Raw genomic sequence first — 6,000 nt, 5'->3', positions numbered from 1 at the left:
CTGCAAAGATTCATGACATTGGGCTATCAGATTAATAGTGTCACAATGATCTGGTAGTCAAATTTGTACCTTTAAAACACCGTTTTGGAGATTTAATCCTGCTCTATTAGACTATCCAGACTTTCATATTTATGTTTCTGCTGCAATTTCTGAAATTTTCTGTTAAATAAAACCTCTGGCATATCCTTCAGTACTATCTAGCAAACTTTAAAAAGCATATGCTCGGGTTTAATAATTGGCTACTCGCTGAAAAAGAGGGAAGAGACCTTGAGGGACATAATCGAAAGGCGCCGGCCAAATAGCTGGTTGGCCACCTCCGGCGCTGGGTCCGCAAGTGGGCGGAGCCAGCCATCTTTTTCTTCGCTAATACGGTTGGGCCCGGCCAAATGTCAGAGTTCGCCGGGGTTGAGATGGCCAGCCTCGGTTTTTCGGCCATAAAGGAAAGAAATGCCGGCGATCTCAAACCTGGCAAAATCCAAGGCATTTGGTCATGGGAGGAGCCAGCATTTGCCCTAGGGGGCACTTCTAAAAATTAAAAATAGCTCCCAGGTGCATAGCTCCCTTCCCTTGGTTGTTTAGCCCCCCAACCCCCCCCCCCCCAAAACCCACTCCCCACAACTCTACACCATTACCATAGCCCTAAGGGGTGAAGGGGGGCACCTAGATGTGGGTACAGTGGGTTTTGGGTGGGTTTTGGAGGGCTCCCATTTACCACCACAAGTGTAACAGGTGGGGGGGGGATGGGCTTGGGTCCCCCTATCTGAAATGCACTGCACCCAACGTTCTTCTGGGCCTGTACCTTCTTCCGAGGGGGACTCTGTCGGGTCAAAGAGGAAGGAGCTTGCGCTGAGCGGCTGAGGAGGTGGAGTACGCGCTGCGGGGCTCAAAGTTGTTTCTAGACCGGGGGAAGCCGAAATCTCCCTTTCGCCGATGTTCCCTACCGGAGGCGTTCCGCCTTCTTGTACAACTGTCCGTGGCCTCATAAATCGGTCAATAGGACCCGGTAAAGGGGATGGAAGCAGGAAAGCTCTGCCCGCTACTCTCCCTCTGCGTTTAGGCATCTCTAAAGGAGCGAGGTTCAGAGCATCCTAGCAGAGCGCGGCCATCTTGGATCTCGGCAAAAAATATTTTTAAAGTATTTTTTTAGGGTGGGAGGGGGTTAGTGACCACTGGGGTAGTAAGGGGAGGTCATCCCCGATTCCCTCTGGTGGTCATCTGGTCAGTTTGAGCACCTTTTCGAGGCTTGGTCGCAAGAAAAGATGGACCAAGTAAAGTCAGCCAAGTGCTTGTCAAGGACACCCTTCTTTCTTCGATTATCGGCTGAGGACGCCCATGTGTTAAGCACGCCCCAGTCCCGCCTTCGCTAATCTTCCGAATGCCCCCGGGAACTTTGGTCGTCCCCGCGACGGAAAGCAATTGGGGATGCCAAAAATTGGCTTTCGATTATGCCGATTTGGGTGACACTGGAAGAAGGATGCCCATCTCCCGATTTGTGTCGAAAGATGGGTGCCCTTCTCTTTCGAAAATAAGCCTGATGGTCAATTTTGGCTGAAACTGAAACCATGGCCATAGCCTTTTGGTTTTGGGCCAGTTTCGGCACCATAACCGAAACCAAAATTCAGTCAGCCTCTACCACCCATCTCGTCCCCATCTAAATATCTGCACTTGGCCCCATAGCTACATGGTATGCTGTATTGTAAAAAAGCATTATGCATCATATCTATGTTATTTGAACAATCTAATGTGTGCTTATTAGGTGTTTCATTACTATTACGCTCACATTGTATTATATCTCTGTTATTTGAATTCAGTGCTGTTAAATGTGTATATGTCTCATCTTAGTCCTATTACTAGGCTTTAAATCACCATTTCCAAGTTTACCTTATTTATTGTATTTATGTTTATATTTGGTCATTTTATATTGTTGTGCTGTTAACAAAATTGTAAGTTCTATGTTAAACAATAATTGCTGTACACCACCTTTTCATAAAGGCAGTTAATAAAGCCCAATAAATAAATATGTAGAATCATCAGTACAAATATCTGACACTTGCCGCCTCTATATCACTCCATAGTGTGACTGCACCTTGAGCATTGTGTTCAGTTCTGGTCGCCATATCTCAAAAAAGATACAGCAGAATTAGGAAAGGTTCAAAGAAAAGCGACCAAAATGATAAAGGGGATGAAACTCCTCTCGTATGAGGAAAGGCTAAAGAGGTTAGGGCTTTTCAGCTTGAAAAAGAGAGAGATGAGGGGAGATATGATTGAGGTCTACAAAATCATGAGTGGTGTAGAGCGAGTAGAAGTAAATCATTTTTTTTTACTCGCTCCAAAAGTACAAAGACCAGGGGACACTCAAGGAAGTTACACGGAAATACTTTTAAAACAAATAGGAGGAAATCTTTGCCGGAGGATGTGATAACAGTGGTTAGCATATCTGAGTTTAAAAAAGGTTTGGACAAGTTCCTGGAGGAAACGTCCACAGTCTGCTATTGAGATAGACATGGGGAAGCAACTGCTTGCCCTGGGATTTGTAGCATGGAATGTTGCCACGAACTGAGTTTCTGCCAAGTACTTCTGACTTGGCTTGACTACTGTTCGAAACAGAATACTGGGCTAGATGGACCATTGGTGTACTCTTATGTTCGCTAATAACTGCTTCAAGAACAGGTCATTCTTAAGTAATAAAAAGAATCAAAAAAGTCTTACAGAAAAAATGAGAACCAAGATGGTTTCTGAATGAGACATGATTGAGTGAACTCCCCTCTCTAACAGGTGTTTTTTTTTTTTCTCCTTAATTTTGTTTCCTGTTATGAAATGCTTTGAGTCCTACTGATCTGTGCATCTGTTGTGTTATTTTGGTGGGTGGAAACAGTCAGGTGTGCTTATACGGAGGGAGGGAGGGGAATACAGGAGGGGAAGGGTTCTTGGGGTATGTTCTCTGTAAAAGTTTTTATTGTTGGATTTTGCAGATCGTCTGCCTTGTTGTTTTCTGGGACCCTCAAAGTTTTATTGTGCCATGTTGGATGGTTTACTCTTTTTTCTTGTTCTGTATGAAGCTTATCAACCAACATGTTTTGCTTTTAATAAAGATGATTAAAACAGAAAAAATACGTTTTGGATGTTATTGAATTCTATTATTCTGTCTCACTGTATTTCCAGTTTTGGCATTGTATAAGCCATCACAAGAACAAAATATAAGAAAACCAATGGACTGCATTAGGGGCTTATAGCCCATTTAGCTATGTTTCAACAAATGAGAGATCTGTTTGACAGAAAATATTTTTATTATTTTTGAAGGAGTGGAACGCCGGTACTACCTGAATACTACTGAGCAACAGGACAACCTCATGTTTTGTGCCTACTGATGGACTTTTACTTATGCACTCTACCTCTGCTTTTGGCTGTTTGGCCACACCTTATTACTGCACTGGACATTTGTGCCTTATCCAGTTTTACTGTTTACTAACAAGACAAGTTTGCTGTTTACTAATGTACAGACAGAATGCAGGGCTATTAGATATATAGCTTGTAACAGTAGTTTGCAAGGCCTATACAAGACCAGCTTGCACGTAGCAACGCCATCTGAATAGGCGACCTTGGAGGGTGCTGACACCCCCCTGCATTCCTGAGCCGCACCTTATCTCCTGTGCTAGAAAGGAGCATTGTGTGTGTACAGAATAAGCTGCTAAGTTTCGTTTTTCTTGCCAGTATCATTTCAGTGTTATGACGTGTGTACGTACTGGGACTACAATTTTGTACTGTAAGAACTACAAATGTTTACTGCGCATGACAGGTATGACGTGTAAGGGGCCAAATGCGCAGGCCCAGTAGGGAAGTATAAATGTAAGCGTCAGATGATTTATGACACACAGTGTCCCGAGGCTACTCGGTGCTGTTCACTTGCTAGCAATAAAGTTGCCTTGTTTGGAACCAAAATTTGCCTTTCGTCTCCTGATTTCCCACCTGTTTCATTGGCGACCCAGATGGGACAGAAGTAGAAAGGGGAATCGGATTATATTCTTCCCCTCCCCCACTGCAGTCGGATCGGGTCATCGATTCCCACCCGAGGAGGTGGTGAGTGGCCACCGCTGATTTCAGCGTCCATCTCCCGGAGGAGGGCCGATCCACTCCGCCTGACTGTAGAGGGGGCCGTGTGGTTCCGACAAGGCACCTTTTTCCATTTCAGGGAGAAGCGCACGACGGCGCGGCCTGCGACCCCGGCGGACAGGCGAGTATACTCTACGTAGTGACCGGCCCAGTAAGGACCGAAGAAGAGGCGTGATCACCCTCTTTTAGCCAGTGACTAATACGGACTATTGGTATCCGACTAGGTCCCGAAACTCACTAGGCTCCGGCGACGAAACCGAGCGGCGAACGAACGGGGGGGTTTCTTGTGGCGTATGAAAGTGTGTGAGTGGGCTTGCAGTTCCAGGCCGGGCGACCGCGTCCTGGTCAGGCCGAGTGTTGACCCTTCTGTGTCTGGTGGAACGAGACCCCTTACTCCTCCACCTCCCTTTTCCCCCTTTGTCCGTCACCTGTCCTTTGGCACTCAGGTTAGGATGGGCGGGGGTGGGTCTTCACCGTTAGATTTAATGACGGAACACTTTAGCGAAGTGTTCGACCTAGATAAATGTAGCAGGGCCGGGATGATACAGAGATGTCAATTTATGTGGCCAGGGCTAGGAATTGCTGGATGGCCCCCGGAAGGGTCATTCGAGTATGAAAAAGTGGCGGCGGTCATGAATATTGTTATAATTGAGGGAAACCCCGGCTGTCCCGAGGACATTCCATACATAGAAGCGTGGTTGGATGTAGTCCGGGATCCGCCGGCTTGGGCCCAACGGAAGGTAGAAAAGGCCGCCCTTATGTTGGTAAAGCAGAGAAAAGGCCGGAAAACCAAACTTAGAACCCTGCCGACCCATGCCTTCGCTCTCCAAAGCTCGGCAACCGCTGCCGTCCCGAAGGCCGCAGGGACCGCCCCCATACGGCCTACCGCCCCTAGCACTGAAGCCACTGAGACCACGCCCCCTGCTACCAGAGTCAAGGCAGGAACTACGCCCAGTACTACCAACACACTTTCTAGGAAAAAACCCCCGAAGAAAACCGCAGGGAAAGTTCAGGGTTCGGCCGAGAAGAAGCCTCCAAAAGCCCCGATACTTGCTACGGCGGAGGCATACGAAGACGACATTGCGCCGCCGCCCTATGCTCCTATGTACCCTGACCTTACGGGCCTAGCAGAAGGCCCCGCTGACGCCGAGACTTCCGGGTCAGAGTCGGATGCCGGGGAGACGTCCCACCCAGCCTCACCTGAGTCACCTGGCCTCGCAACCACACGGAAGAGTACACGGGTTGTGAAGAACATTACTCGGTTCCCCCAATCGAGTCCGCAACAGGCCCTTCCGTCCAGCCGAAAAGGGGGAACCTCTCACTTATTCCCAGTCCGACAGTCCACCACCTATACCCCTAACCCGGCAGAGGGGGGGGGCCAGCCCATCGAATCAACAGTCTATAGTCACGTTCCCTTCTCAAGTGCCGATTTGTATAACTGGAAATTCCATGGGCCGTCCTACGACCAGAAACCCGAGCAGCTGATAGAGCTGGTGGAAGGCATTATATACAGCTACAATCCAACTTGGGCCGACCTTAGGCAGTTGAGCGCCCACATCCTGACCTCTGAAGAACGCCGCCTTTTACAACAAAATATGGAGCAAGCCATCCGGGATGCGAATCCGGCCCATGCCAATTTACAGAACCTACTAGAAACGGAGGCGCCCATCGCTGCCCCCACGTGGGATTACCGAACCGCCGAAGGCCAAACCTTTATCCGCCGATACCAACAGGCGTACCTGGCCGCCTTAAAGAAGGGGAAGCAGAAGGTTACTAACATGGGAAAAATCCACAGTGTAGTCCAACAAAAGGACGAGAGTCCAGGGGACTTCCTTGAACGACTTATGGAAGCATTCAGAAGGCACAGCCCGATAAATCCCGAAGACCCTA

This window comes from Microcaecilia unicolor, chromosome 2 (genome assembly GCF_901765095.1).
Source record: "Microcaecilia unicolor chromosome 2, aMicUni1.1, whole genome shotgun sequence".
NCBI lineage: Eukaryota > Metazoa > Chordata > Amphibia > Gymnophiona > Siphonopidae > Microcaecilia > Microcaecilia unicolor.
Note: the sequence above shows the minus strand (reverse complement) of the source record.